Consider the following 16,921-nt stretch of genomic DNA (forward strand, 5'->3'; position numbering starts at 1 on the left):
TATCTTACTATTAAAAAAATAATAAAGTTAGGGTTCCTTTACAATGTCAGAAGGAGGGAGGCACTAAGGCACCGCCTTCCGCCCCTCGACGCCCTCGCGGTGCCCCCTCCTTCTGACAGGAACTTCCTACACACCAGGTATGAATGATGCCTGAGTGGACATACAAAACTCACAAGTTCCTGGCTCTCACGGCTCCTATGCAGAGGGTTAGTCGAAGAAGGAGGGGCATCGCGAGGGGCGTCGGGGGACGGGGGACTGTGCCTCACTGCCCTCCCCTTCTCCAAGAAACCCGTCTTCAACCGAGTCGAGAGAGCCGGGAACTTGTGAGGTGTGCATGTCCTGGTGAGCCTCCACCTTTTATAGGTGGGTGCAGCCTCGACTGTACAGAGACAGACCAGACCAGCTGCACCACACAGACACTTCAAACCTCATCTGAGGACAAACAACATATACATACATATATATATATATATCTATCTTACTATTAAAAAAATAATAAAGTTAGGGTTCCTTTACAATGTCAGAAGGAGGGAGGCACTAAGGCACCGCCTTCCGCCCCTCGACGCCCTCGCGGTGCCCCCTCCTTCTGACAGGAACTTCCTACACACCAGGTATGAATGATGCCTGAGTGGACATACAAAACTCACAAGTTCCTGGCTCTCACGGCTCCTATGCAGAGGGTTAGTCGAAGAAGGAGGGGCATCGCGAGGGGCGTCGGGGGACGGGGGACTGTGCCTCACTGCCCTCCCCTTCTCCAAGAAACCCGTCTTCAACCGAGTCGAGAGAGCCGGGAACTTGTGAGGTGTGCATGTCCTGGTGAGCCTCCACCTTTTATAGGTGGGTGCAGCCTCGACTGTACAGAGACAGACCAGACCAGCTGCACCACACAGACACTTCAAACCTCATCTGAGGACAAACAACATATACATACATACATACAAACATATATATACATATATATATATATATATCTTAGTATTAAAAAAAATAATAAAGTTAGGGTTCCTTTACAATGTCAGAAGGAGGGAGGCACTAAGGCACCGCCTTCCGCCCCTCGACGCCCTCGCGGTGCCCCCTCCTTCTGACAGGAACTTCCTACACACCAGGTATGAATGATGCCTGAGTGGACATACAAAACTCACAAGTTCCTGGCTCTCACGGCTCCTATGCAGAGGGTTAGTCGAAGAAGGAGGGGCATCGCGAGGGGCGTCGGGGGACGGGGGACTGTGCCTCACTGCCCTCCCCTTCTCCAAGAAACCCGTCTTCAACCGAATCGAGAGAGCTGGGAACTTGTGAGGTGTGCATGTCCTGGTGAGCCTCCACCTTTTATAGGTGGGTGCAGCCTCGACTGTACAGAGACAGACCAGACCAGCTGCACCACACAGACACTTCAAACCTCATCTGAGGACAAACAACATATACATACATACATACAAACATATATATACATATATATATATATATCTTAGTATTAAAAAAAAAAATAAAGTTAGGGTTCCTTTACAATGTCAGAAGGAGGGAGGCACTAAGGCACCGCCTTCCGCCCCTCGACGCCCTCGCGGTGCCCCCTCCTTCTGACAGGAACTTCCTACACACCAGGTATGAATGATGCCTGAGTGGACATACAAAACTCACAAGTTCCTGGCTCTCACGGCTCCTATGCAGAGGGTTAGTCGAAGAAGGAGGGGCATCGCGAGGGGCGTCGGGGGACGGGGGACTGTGCCTCACTGCCCTCCCCTTCTCCAAGAAACCCGTCTTCAACCGAGTCGAGAGAGCCGGGAACTTGTGAGGTGTGCATGTCCTGGTGAGCCTCCACCTTTTATAGGTGGGTGCAGCCTCGACTGTACAGAGACAGACCAGACCAGCTGCACCACACAGACACTTCAAACCTCATCTGAGGACAAACAACATATACATACATATATATATATATATCTATCTTACTATTAAAAAAATAATAAAGTTAGGGTTCCTTTACAATGTCAGAAGGAGGGAGGCACTAAGGCACCGCCTTCCGCCCCTCGACGCCCTCGCGGTGCCCCCTCCTTCTGACAGGAACTTCCTACACACCAGGTATGAATGATGCCTGAGTGGACATACAAAACTCACAAGTTCCTGGCTCTCACGGCTCCTATGCAGAGGGTTAGTCGAAGAAGGAGGGGCATCGCGAGGGGCGTCGGGGGACGGGGGACTGTGCCTCACTGCCCTCCCCTTCTCCAAGAAACCCGTCTTCAACCGAATCGAGAGAGCCGGGAACTTGTGAGGTGTGCATGTCCTGGTGAGCCTCCACCTTTTATAGGTGGGTGCAGCCTCGACTGTACAGAGACAGACCAGACCAGCTGCACCACACAGACACTTCAAACCTCATCTGAGGACAAACAACATATACATACATACATACAAACATATATATACATATATATATATATATATCTTAGTATTAAAAAAAAAAATAAAGTTAGGGTTCCTTTACAATGTCAGAAGGAGGGAGGCACTAAGGCACCGCCTTCCGCCCCTCGACGCCCTCGCGGTGCCCCCTCCTTCTGACAGGAACTTCCTACACACCAGGTATGAATGATGCCTGAGTGGACATACAAAACTCACAAGTTCCTGGCTCTCACGGCTCCTATGCAGAGGGTTAGTCGAAGAAGGAGGGGCATCGCGAGGGGCGTCGGGGGACGGGGGACTGTGCCTCACTGCCCTCCCCTTCTCCAAGAAACCCGTCTTCAACCGAGTCGAGAGAGCCGGGAACTTGTGAGGTGTGCATGTCCTGGTGAGCCTCCACCTTTTATAGGTGGGTGCAGCCTCGACTGTACAGAGACAGACCAGACCAGCTGCACCACACAGACACTTCAAACCTCATCTGAGGACAAACAACATATACATACATACATACAAACATATATATACATATATATATATATATATCTTAGTATTAAAAAAAATAATAAAGTTAGGGTTCCTTTACAATGTCAGAAGGAGGGAGGCACTAAGGCACCGCCTTCCGCCCCTCGACGCCCTCGCGGTGCCCCCTCCTTCTGACAGGAACTTCCTACACACCAGGTATGAATGATGCCTGAGTGGACATACAAAACTCACAAGTTCCTGGCTCTCACGGCTCCTATGCAGAGGGTTAGTCGAAGAAGGAGGGGCATCGCGAGGGGCGTCGGGGGACGGGGGACTGTGCCTCACTGCCCTCCCCTTCTCCAAGAAACCCGTCTTCAACCGAATCGAGAGAGCTGGGAACTTGTGAGGTGTGCATGTCCTGGTGAGCCTCCACCTTTTATAGGTGGGTGCAGCCTCGACTGTACAGAGACAGACCAGACCAGCTGCACCACACAGACACTTCAAACCTCATCTGAGGACAAACAACATATACATACATACATACAAACATATATATACATATATATATATATATCTTAGTATTAAAAAAAAAAATAAAGTTAGGGTTCCTTTACAATGTCAGAAGGAGGGAGGCACTAAGGCACCGCCTTCCGCCCCTCGACGCCCTCGCGGTGCCCCCTCCTTCTGACAGGAACTTCCTACACACCAGGTATGAATGATGCCTGAGTGGACATACAAAACTCACAAGTTCCTGGCTCTCACGGCTCCTATGCAGAGGGTTAGTCGAAGAAGGAGGGGCATCGCGAGGGGCGTCGGGGGACGGGGGACTGTGCCTCACTGCCCTCCCCTTCTCCAAGAAACCCGTCTTCAACCGAGTCGAGAGAGCCGGGAACTTGTGAGGTGTGCATGTCCTGGTGAGCCTCCACCTTTTATAGGTGGGTGCAGCCTCGACTGTACAGAGACAGACCAGACCAGCTGCACCACACAGACACTTCAAACCTCATCTGAGGACAAACAACATATACATACATACATACAAACATATATATACATATATATATATATATATATATATATCTTAGTATTAAAAAAAATAATAAAGTTAGGGTTCCTTTACAATGTCAGAAGGAGGGAGGCACTAAGGCACCGCCTTCCGCCCCTCGACGCCCTCGCGGTGCCCCCTCCTTCTGACAGGAACTTCCTACACACCAGGTATGAATGATGCCTGAGTGGACATACAAAACTCACAAGTTCCTGGCTCTCACGGCTCCTATGCAGAGGGTTAGTCGAAGAAGGAGGGGCATCGCGAGGGGCGTCGGGGGACGGGGGACTGTGCCTCACTGCCCTCCCCTTCTCCAAGAAACCCGTCTTCAACCGAGTCGAGAGAGCCGGGAACTTGTGAGGTGTGCATGTCCTGGTGAGCCTCCACCTTTTATAGGTGGGTGCAGCCTCGACTGTACAGAGACAGACCAGACCAGCTGCACCACACAGACACTTCAAACCTCATCTGAGGACAAACAACATATACATACATACATACAAACATATATATACATATATATATATATATATATATATATATCTTAGTATTAAAAAAAATAATAAAGTTAGGGTTCCTTTACAATGTCAGAAGGAGGGAGGCACTAAGGCACCGCCTTCCGCCCCTCGACGCCCTCGCGGTGCCCCCTCCTTCTGACAGGAACTTCCTACACACCAGGTATGAATGATGCCTGAGTGGACATACAAAACTCACAAGTTCCTGGCTCTCACGGCTCCTATGCAGAGGGTTAGTCGAAGAAGGAGGGGCATCGCGAGGGGCGTCGGGGGACGGGGGACTGTGCCTCACTGCCCTCCCCTTCTCCAAGAAACCCGTCTTTAACCGAGTCGAGAGAGCCGGGAACTTGTGAGGTGTGCATGTCCTGGTGAGCCTCCACCTTTTATAGGTGGGTGCAGCCTCGACTGTACAGAGACAGACCAGACCAGCTGCACCACACAGACACTTCAAACCTCATCTGAGGACAAAAAACATATACATACATATATATATATATATCTATCTTACTATTAAAAAAATAATAAAGTTAGGGTTCCTTTACAATGTCAGAAGGAGGGAGGCACTAAGGCACCGCCTTCCGCCCCTCGACGCCCTCGCGGTGCCCCCTCCTTCTGACAGGAACTTCCTACACACCAGGTATGAATGATGCCTGAGTGGACATACAAAACTCACAAGTTCCTGGCTCTCACGGCTCCTATGCAGAGGGTTAGTCGAAGAAGGAGGGGCATCGCGAGGGGCGTCGGGGGACGGGGGACTGTGCCTCACTGCCCTCCCCTTCTCCAAGAAACCCGTCTTCAACCGAGTCGAGAGAGCCGGGAACTTGTGAGGTGTGCATGTCCTGGTGAGCCTCCACCTTTTATAGGTGGGTGCAGCCTCGACTGTACAGAGACAGACCAGACCAGCTGCACCACACAGACACTTCAAACCTCATCTGAGGACAAACAACATATACATACATACATACAAACATATATATACATATATATATATATATATCTTAGTATTAAAAAAAATAATAAAGTTAGGGTTCCTTTACAATGTCAGAAGGAGGGAGGCACTAAGGCACCGCCTTCCGCCCCTCGACGCCCTCGCGGTGCCCCCTCCTTCTGACAGGAACTTCCTACACACCAGGTATGAATGATGCCTGAGTGGACATACAAAACTCACAAGTTCCTGGCTCTCACGGCTCCTATGCAGAGGGTTAGTCGAAGAAGGAGGGGCATCGCGAGGGGCGTCGGGGGACGGGGGACTGTGCCTCACTGCCCTCCCCTTCTCCAAGAAACCCGTCTTCAACCGAATCGAGAGAGCTGGGAACTTGTGAGGTGTGCATGTCCTGGTGAGCCTCCACCTTTTATAGGTGGGTGCAGCCTCGACTGTACAGAGACAGACCAGACCAGCTGCACCACACAGACACTTCAAACCTCATCTGAGGACAAACAACATATACATACATACATACAAACATATATATACATATATATATATATATCTTAGTATTAAAAAAAAAAATAAAGTTAGGGTTCCTTTACAATGTCAGAAGGAGGGAGGCACTAAGGCACCGCCTTCCGCCCCTCGACGCCCTCGCGGTGCCCCCTCCTTCTGACAGGAACTTCCTACACACCAGGTATGAATGATGCCTGAGTGGACATACAAAACTCACAAGTTCCTGGCTCTCACGGCTCCTATGCAGAGGGTTAGTCGAAGAAGGAGGGGCATCGCGAGGGGCGTCGGGGGACGGGGGACTGTGCCTCACTGCCCTCCCCTTCTCCAAGAAACCCGTCTTCAACCGAGTCGAGAGAGCCGGGAACTTGTGAGGTGTGCATGTCCTGGTGAGCCTCCACCTTTTATAGGTGGGTGCAGCCTCGACTGTACAGAGACAGACCAGACCAGCTGCACCACACAGACACTTCAAACCTCATCTGAGGACAAACAACATATACATACATACATACAAACATATATATACATATATATATATATATATATATATATATATCTTAGTATTAAAAAAAAGAATATTGTTAGGGTTCCTTTACAATGTCAGAAGGAGGGAGGCACTAAGGCACCGCCTTCCGCCCCTCGACGCCCTCGCGGTGCCCCCTCCTTCTGACAGGAACTTCCTACACACCAGGTATGAATGATGCCTGAGTGGACATACAAAACTCACAAGTTCCTGGTTCTCACGGCTCCTATGCAGAGGGTTAGTCGAAGAAGGAGGGGCATCGCGAGGGGCGTCGGGGGACGGGGGACTGTGCCTCACTGCCCTCCCCTTCTCCAAGAAACCCGTCTTCAACCGAGTCGAGAGAGCCGGGAACTTGTGAGGTGTGCATGTCCTGGTGAGCCTCCACCTTTTATAGGTGGGTGCAGCCTCGACTGTACAGAGACAGACCAGACCAGCTGCACCACACAGACACTTCAAACCTCATCTGAGGACAAAAAACATATACATACATATATATATATATCTATCTTACTATTAAAAAAATAATAAAGTTAGGGTTCCTTTACAATGTCAGAAGGAGGGAGGCACTAAGGCACCGCCTTCCGCCCCTCGACGCCCTCGCGGTGCCCCCTCCTTCTGACAGGAACTTCCTACACACCAGGTATGAATGATGCCTGAGTGGACATACAAAACTCACAAGTTCCTGGCTCTCACGGCTCCTATGCAGAGGGTTAGTCGAAGAAGGAGGGGCATCGCGAGGGGCGTCGGGGGACGGGGGACTGTGCCTCACTGCCCTCCCCTTCTCCAAGAAACCCGTCTTCAACCGAGTCGAGAGAGCCGGGAACTTGTGAGGTGTGCATGTCCTGGTGAGCCTCCACCTTTTATAGGTGGGTGCAGCCTCGACTGTACAGAGACAGACCAGACCAGCTGCACCACACAGACACTTCAAACCTCATCTGAGGACAAAAAACATATACATACATATATATATATATCCATCTTAGTATTAAAAAAAAAAATAAAGTTAGGGTTCCTTTACAATGTCAGAAGGAGGGAGGCACTAAGGCACCGCCTTCCGCCCCTCGACGCCCTCGCGGTGCCCCCTCCTTCTGACAGGAACTTCCTACACACCAGGTATGAATGATGCCTGAGTGGACATACAAAACTCACAAGTTCCTGGCTCTCACGGCTCCTATGCAGAGGGTTAGTCGAAGAAGGAGGGGCATCGCGAGGGGCGTCGGGGGACGGGGGACTGTGCCTCACTGCCCTCCCCTTCTCCAAGAAACCCGTCTTCAACCGAGTCGAGAGAGCCGGGAACTTGTGAGGTGTGCATGTCCTGGTGAGCCTCCACCTTTTATAGGTGGGTGCAGCCTCGACTGTACAGAGACAGACCAGACCAGCTGCACCACACAGACACTTCAAACCTCATCTGAGGACAAAAAACATATACATACATATATATATATATATCCATCTTACTATTAAAAAAATAATAAAGTTAGGGTTCCTTTACAATGTCAGAAGGAGGGAGGCACTAAGGCACCGCCTTCCGCCCCTCGACGCCCTCGCGGTGCCCCCTCCTTCTGACAGGAACTTCCTACACACCAGGTATGAATGATGCCTGAGTGGACATACAAAACTCACAAGTTCCTGGCTCTCACGGCTCCTATGCAGAGGGTTAGTCGAAGAAGGAGGGGCATCGCGAGGGGCGTCGGGGGACGGGGGACTGTGCCTCACTGCCCTCCCCTTCTCCAAGAAACCCGTCTTCAACCGAGTCGAGAGAGCCGGGAACTTGTGAGGTGTGCATGTCCTGGTGAGCCTCCACCTTTTATAGGTGGGTGCAGCCTCGACTGTACAGAGACAGACCAGACCAGCTGCACCACACAGACACTTCAAACCTCATCTGAGGACAAACAACATATACATACATACATACAAACATATATATACATATATATATATATATATATATATATATATCTTAGTATTAAAAAAAAAAATAAAGTTAGGGTTCATTTACAATGTCAGAAGGAGGGAGGCACTAAGGCACCGCCTTCCGCCCCTCGACGCCCTCGCGGTGCCCCCTCCTTCTGACAGGAACTTCCTACACACCAGGTATGAATGATGCCTGAGTGGACATACAAAACTCACAAGTTCCTGGCTCTCACGGCTCCTATGCAGAGGGTTAGTCGAAGAAGGAGGGGCATCGCGAGGGGCGTCGGGGGACGGGGGACTGTGCCTCACTGCCCTCCCCTTCTCCAAGAAACCCGTCTTCAACCGAGTCGAGAGAGCCGGGAACTTGTGAGGTGTGCATGTCCTGGTGAGCCTCCACCTTTTATAGGTGGGTGCAGCCTCGACTGTACAGAGACAGACCAGACCAGCTGCACCACACAGACACTTCAAACCTCATCTGAGGACAAAAAACATATACATACATATATATATATATCCATCTTACTATTAAAAAAATAATAAAGTTAGGGTTCCTTTACAATGTCAGAAGGAGGGAGGCACTAAGGCACCGCCTTCCGCCCCTCGACGCCCTCGCGGTGCCCCCTCCTTCTGACAGGAACTTCCTACACACCAGGTATGAATGATGCCTGAGTGGACATACAAAACTCACAAGTTCCTGGCTCTCACGGCTCCTATGCAGAGGGTTAGTCGAAGAAGGAGGGGCATCGCGAGGGGCGTCGGGGGACGGGGGACTGTGCCTCACTGCCCTCCCCTTCTCCAAGAAACCCGTCTTCAACCGAGTCGAGAGAGCCGGGAACTTGTGAGGTGTGCATGTCCTGGTGAGCCTCCACCTTTTATAGGTGGGTGCAGCCTCGACTGTACAGAGACAGACCAGACCAGCTGCACCACACAGACACTTCAAACCTCATCTGAGGACAAACAACATATACATACATACATACAAACATATATATACACATATATATATATATATATATATATCTTAGTATTAAAAAAAAAAATAAAGTTAGGGTTCCTTTACAATGTCAGAAGGAGGGAGGCACTAAGGCACCGCCTTCCGCCCCTCGACGCCCTCGCGGTGCCCCCTCCTTCTGACAGGAACTTCCTACACACCAGGTATGAATGATGCCTGAGTGGACATACAAAACTCACAAGTTCCTGGCTCTCACGGCTCCTATGCAGAGGGTTAGTCGAAGAAGGAGGGGCATCGCGAGGGGCGTCGGGGGACGGGGGACTGTGCCTCACTGCCCTCCCCTTCTCCAAGAAACCCGTCTTCAACCGAGTCGAGAGAGCCGGGAACTTGTGAGGTGTGCATGTCCTGGTGAGCCTCCACCTTTTATAGGTGGGTGCAGCCTCGACTGTACAGAGACAGACCAGACCAGCTGCACCACACAGACACTTCAAACCTCATCTGAGGACAAAAAACATATACATACATATATATATATATATATCTTAGTATTAAAAAAAAGAATATTGTTAGGGTTCCTTTACAATGTCAGAAGGAGGGAGGCACTAAGGCACCGCCTTCCGCCCCTCGACGCCCTCGCGGTGCCCCCTCCTTCTGACAGGAACTTCCTACACACCAGGTATGAATGATGCCTGAGTGGACATACAAAACTCACAAGTTCCTGGCTCTCACGGCTCCTATGCAGAGGGTTAGTCGAAGAAGGAGGGGCATCGCGAGGGGCGTCGGGGGACGGGGGACTGTGCCTCACTGCCCTCCCCTTCTCCAAGAAACCCGTCTTCAACCGAGTCGAGAGAGCCGGGAACTTGTGAGGTGTGCATGTCCTGGTGAGCCTCCACCTTTTATAGGTGGGTGCAGCCTCGACTGTACAGACACAGACCAGACCAGCTGCACCACACAGACACTTCAAACCTCATCTGAGGACAAACAACATATACATACATACATACAAACATATATATACATATATATATATATATCTTAGTATTAAAAAAAAGAATATTGTTAGGGTTCCTTTACAATGTCAGAAGGAGGGTGGCACTAAGGCACCGCCTTCCGCCCCTCGACGCCCTCGCGGTGCCCCCTCCTTCTGACAGGAACTTCCTACACACCAGGTATGAATGATGCCTGAGTGGACATACAAAACTCACAAGTTCCTGGCTCTCACGGCTCCTATGCAGAGGGTTAGTCGAAGAAGGAGGGGCATCGCGAGGGGCGTCGGGGGACGGGGGACTGTGCCTCACTGCCCTCCCCTTCTCCAAGAAACCCGTCTTCAACCGAGTCGAGAGAGCCGGGAACTTGTGAGGTGTGCATGTCCTGGTGAGCCTCCACCTTTTATAGGTGGGTGCAGCCTCGACTGTACAGAGACAGACCAGACCAGCTGCACCACACAGACACTTCAAACCTCATCTGAGGACAAAAAACATATACATACATATATATATATATATCTTAGTATTAAAAAAAAGAATATTGTTAGGGTTCCTTTACAATGTCAGAAGGAGGGAGGCACTAAGGCACCGCCTTCCGCCCCTCGACGCCCTCGCGGTGCCCCCTCCTTCTGACAGGAACTTCCTACACACCAGGTATGAATGATGCCTGAGTGGACATACAAAACTCACAAGTTCCTGGCTCTCACGGCTCCTATGCAGAGGGTTAGTCGAAGAAGGAGGGGCATCGCGAGGGGCGTCGGGGGACGGGGGACTGTGCCTCACTGCCCTCCCCTTCTCCAAGAAACCCGTCTTCAACCGAGTCGAGAGAGCCGGGAACTTGTGAGGTGTGCATGTCCTGGTGAGCCTCCACCTTTTATAGGTGGGTGCAGCCTCGACTGTACAGAGACAGACCAGACCAGCTGCACCACACAGACACTTCAAACCTCATCTGAGGACAAAAAACATATACATACATATATATATATATATCTATCTTACTATTAAAAAAATAATAAAGTTAGGGTTCCTTTACAATGTCAGAAGGAGGGAGGCACTAAGGCACCGCCTTCCGCCCCTCGACGCCCTCGCGGTGCCCCCTCCTTCTGACAGGAACTTCCTACACACCAGGTATGAATGATGCCTGAGTGGACATACAAAACTCACAAGTTCCTGGCTCTCACGGCTCCTATGCAGAGGGTTAGTCGAAGAAGGAGGGGCATCGCGAGGGGCGTCGGGGGACGGGGGACTGTGCCTCACTGCCCTCCCCTTCTCCAAGAAACCCGTCTTCAACCGAGTCGAGAGAGCCGGGAACTTGTGAGGTGTGCATGTCCTGGTGAGCCTCCACCTTTTATAGGTGGGTGCAGCCTCGACTGTACAGAGACAGACCAGACCAGCTGCACCACACAGACACTTCAAACCTCATCTGAGGACAAAAAACATATACATACATATATATATATATCCATCTTACTATTAAAAAAATAATAAAGTTAGGGTTCCTTTACAATGTCAGAAGGAGGGAGGCACTAAGGCACCGCCTTCCGCCCCTCGACGCCCTCGCGGTGCCCCCTCCTTCTGACAGGAACTTCCTACACACCAGGTATGAATGATGCCTGAGTGGACATACAAAACTCACAAGTTCCTGGCTCTCACGGCTCCTATGCAGAGGGTTAGTCGAAGAAGGAGGGGCATCGCGAGGGGCGTCGGGGGACGGGGGACTGTGCCTCACTGCCCTCCCCTTCTCCAAGAAACCCGTCTTCAACCGAGTCGAGAGAGCCGGGAACTTGTGAGGTGTGCATGTCCTGGTGAGCCTCCACCTTTTATAGGTGGGTGCAGCCTCGACTGTACAGAGACAGACCAGACCAGCTGCACCACACAGACACTTCAAACCTCATCTGAGGACAAACAACATATACATACATACATACAAACATATATATACATATATATATATATATATATATATATATCTTAGTATTAAAAAAAAAAAAAAAGTTAGGGTTCCTTTACAATGTCAGAAGGAGGGAGGCACTAAGGCACCGCCTTCCGCCCCTCGACGCCCTCGCGGTGCCCCCTCCTTCTGACAGGAACTTCCTACACACCAGGTATGAATGATGCCTGAGTGGACATACAAAACTCACAAGTTCCTGGCTCTCACGGCTCCTATGCAGAGGGTTAGTCGAAGAAGGAGGGGCATCGCGAGGGGCGTCGGGGGACGGGGGACTGTGCCTCACTGCCCTCCCCTTCTCCAAGAAACCCGTCTTCAACCGAGTCGAGAGAGCCGGGAACTTGTGAGGTGTGCATGTCCTGGTGAGCCTCCACCTTTTATAGGTGGGTGCAGCCTCGACTGTACAGAGACAGACCAGACCAGCTGCACCACACAGACACTTCAAACCTCATCTGAGGACAAACAACATATACATACATACATACAAACATATATATACATATATATATATATATATCTTAGTATTAAAAAAAAAATAAAGTTAGGGTTCCTTTACAATGTCAGAAGGAGGGAGGCACTAAGGCACCGCCTTCCGCCCCTCGACGCCCTCGCGGTGCCCCCTCCTTCTGACAGGAACTTCCTACACACCAGGTATGAATGATGCCTGAGTGGACATACAAAACTCACAAGTTCCTGGCTCTCACGGCTCCTATGCAGAGGGTTAGTCGAAGAAGGAGGGGCATCGCGAGGGGCGTCGGGGGACGGGGGACTGTGCCTCACTGCCCTCCCCTTCTCCAAGAAACCCGTCTTCAACCGAGTCGAGAGAGCCGGGAACTTGTGAGGTGTGCATGTCCTGGTGAGCCTCCACCTTTTATAGGTGGGTGCAGCCTCGACTGTACAGAGACAGACCAGACCAGCTGCACCACACAGACACTTCAAACCTCATCTGAGGACAAACAACATATACATACATACATACAAACATATATATACATATATATATATATATATATATATCTTAGTATTAAAAAAAAAATAAAGTTAGGGTTCCTTTACAATGTCAGAAGGAGGGAGGCACTAAGGCACCGCCTTCCGCCCCTCGACGCCCTCGCGGTGCCCCCTCCTTCTGACAGGAACTTCCTACACACCAGGTATGAATGATGCCTGAGTGGACATACAAAACTCACAAGTTCCTGGCTCTCACGGCTCCTATGCAGAGGGTTAGTCGAAGAAGGAGGGGCATCGCGAGGGGCGTCGGGGGACGGGGGACTGTGCCTCACTGCCCTCCCCTTCTCCAAGAAACCCGTCTTCAACCGAGTCGAGAGAGCCGGGAACTTGTGAGGTGTGCATGTCCTGGTGAGCCTCCACCTTTTATAGGTGGGTGCAGCCTCGACTGTACAGAGACAGACCAGACCAGCTGCACCACACAGACACTTCAAACCTCATCTGAGGACAAAAAACATATACATACATATATATATATATATCCATCTTACTATTAAAAAAATAATAAAGTTAGGGTTCCTTTACAATGTCAGAAGGAGGGAGGCACTAAGGCACCGCCTTCCGCCCCTCGACGCCCTCGCGGTGCCCCCTCCTTCTGACAGGAACTTCCTACACACCAGGTATGAATGATGCCTGAGTGGACATACAAAACTCACAAGTTCCTGGCTCTCACGGCTCCTATGCAGAGGGTTAGTCGAAGAAGGAGGGGCATCGCGAGGGGCGTCGGGGGACGGGGGACTGTGCCTCACTGCCCTCCCCTTCTCCAAGAAACCCGTCTTCAACCGAGTCGAGAGAGCCGGGAACTTGTGAGGTGTGCATGTCCTGGTGAGCCTCCACCTTTTATAGGTGGGTGCAGCCTCGACTGTACAGAGACAGACCAGACCAGCTGCACCACACAGACACTTCAAACCTCATCTGAGGACAAACAACATATACATACATACATACAAACATATATATACACATATATATATATATATATATATATATCTTAGTATTAAAAAAAAAAAATAAAGTTAGGGTTCCTTTACAATGTCAGAAGGAGGGAGGCACTAAGGCACCGCCTTCCGCCCCTCGACGCCCTCGCGGTGCCCCCTCCTTCTGACAGGAACTTCCTACACACCAGGTATGAATGATGCCTGAGTGGACATACAAAACTCACAAGTTCCTGGCTCTCACGGCTCCTATGCAGAGGGTTAGTCGAAGAAGGAGGGGCATCGCGAGGGGCGTCGGGGGACGGGGGACTGTGCCTCACTGCCCTCCCCTTCTCCAAGAAACCCGTCTTCAACCGAGTCGAGAGAGCCGGGAACTTGTGAGGTGTGCATGTCCTGGTGAGCCTCCACCTTTTATAGGTGGGTGCAGCCTCGACTGTACAGAGACAGACCAGACCAGCTGCACCACACAGACACTTCAAACCTCATCTGAGGACAAAAAACATATACATACATATATATATATATATATATCTTAGTATTAAAAAAATAATAAAGTTAAGGTTCCTTTACAATGTCAGAAGGAGGGAGGCACTAAGGCACCGCCTTCCACCCCTCGACGCCCTCGCGGTGCCCCCTCCTTCTGACAGGAACTTCCTACACACCAGGTATGAATGATGCCTGAGTGGACATACAAAACTCACAAGTTCCTGGCTCTCACGGCTCCTATGCAGAGGGTTAGTCGAAGAAGGAGGGGCATCGCGAGGGGCGTCGGGGGACGGGGGACTGTGCCTCACTGCCCTCCCCTTCTCCAAGAAACCCGTCTTCAACCGAGTCGAGAGAGCCGGGAACTTGTGAGGTGTGCATGTCCTGGTGAGCCTCCACCTTTTATAGGTGGGTGCAGCCTCGACTGTACAGAGACAGACCAGACCAGCTGCACCACACAGACACTTCAAACCTCATCTGAGGACAAAAAACATATACATACATATATATATATCTTAGTATTAAAAAAATAATAAAGTTAGGGTTCCTTTACAATGTCAGAAGGAGGGAGGCACTAAGGCACCGCCTTCCGCCCCTCGACGCCCTCGCGGTGCCCCCTCCTTCTGACAGGAACTTCCTACACACCAGGTATGAATGATGCCTGAGTGGACATACAAAACTCACAAGTTCCTGGCTCTCACGGCTCCTATGCAGAGGGTTAGTCGAAGAAGGAGGGGCATCGCGAGGGGCGTCGGGGGACGGGGGACTGTGCCTCACTGCCCTCCCCTTCTCCAAGAAACCCGTCTTCAACCGAGTCGAGAGAGCCGGGAACTTGTGAGGTGTGCATGTCCTGGTGAGCCTCCACCTTTTATAGGTGGGTGCAGCCTCGACTGTACAGAGACAGACCAGACCAGCTGCACCACACAGACACTTCAAACCTCATCTGAGGACAAACAACATATACATACATACATACAAACATATATATACATATATATATATATATCTTAGTATTAAAAAAAATAATAAAGTTAGGGTTCCTTTACAATGTCAGAAGGAGGGAGGCACTAAGGCACCGCCTTCCGCCCCTCGACGCCCTCGCGGTGCCCCCTCCTTCTGACAGGAACTTCCTACACACCAGGTATGAATGATGCCTGAGTGGACATACAAAACTCACAAGTTCCTGGCTCTCACGGCTCCTATGCAGAGGGTTAGTCGAAGAAGGAGGGGCATCGCGAGGGGCGTCGGGGGACGGGGGACTGTGCCTCACTGCCCTCCCCTTCTCCAAGAAACCCGTCTTCAACCGAGTCGAGAGAGCCGGGAACTTGTGAGGTGTGCATGTCCTGGTGAGCCTCCACCTTTTATAGGTGGGTGCAGCCTCGACTGTACAGAGACAGACCAGACCAGCTGCACCACACAGACACTTCAAACCTCATCTGAGGACAAACAACATATACATACATACATACAAACATATATATACATATATATATATATATATCTTAGTATTAAAAAAAATAATAAAGTTAGGGTTCCTTTACAATGTCAGAAGGAGGGAGGCACTAAGGCACCGCCTTCCGCCCCTCGACGCCCTCGCGGTGCCCCCTCATTCTGACAGGAACTTCCTACACACCAGGTATGAATGATGCCTGAGTGGACATACAAAACTCACAAGTTCCTGGCTCTCACGGCTCCTATGCAGAGGGTTAGTCGAAGAAGGAGGGGCATCGCGAGGGGCGTCGGGAGATCTGAGGACAAAAAACAGAGGCTAAAAACTTAAGGTTATCTATGTAACCCCGGTTCTCTGAGTAGCATGAGTGAGTGTCTCACTATGGGAACGCCTCCTGCGTGACCTTATCAGAAGGTCAAATACCATTACGCCAGCCCTTACAGGCTGGCTAGGTGACGCCCATGTCAGGACGGGCCAGTGCCTCCCTATATAATAGGCTGACATAGCGTCACATGTCATTCAAAACAAGCCCACCTCTTCCTCGCTTCCATAGCAAGGAGGGCGGTCTGGTGAGACACTCACTCATGCTACTCAGAGAACCGGGGTTATATACATAACCTTAAGTTCTCTTTCATAGCATTCGTTTCGTGTTTCACTATGGGAGAAATAATGACTCCCGGATTGCCAGACATGCCTGTTAAGAAGACAACTGTCCCCAACAGCACTTCACAGGGGAGAGGCCCCCACCCGGGAAGAACCTGCACTGAGGACTGAACGCGCTAGGTTAGGTGCTGTCACATCTAACCTGTAAAACCTAGCAAATGTATGAGGTGAAGTCTAGCATGCAGCTGCACACACCTCCTGAATAGAAACTCCCCTAAAG

Source organism: Maylandia zebra, linkage group LG10 (genome assembly GCF_041146795.1).
Source record: "Maylandia zebra isolate NMK-2024a linkage group LG10, Mzebra_GT3a, whole genome shotgun sequence".
Classification (NCBI taxonomy): Eukaryota; Metazoa; Chordata; class Actinopteri; order Cichliformes; family Cichlidae; genus Maylandia; species Maylandia zebra.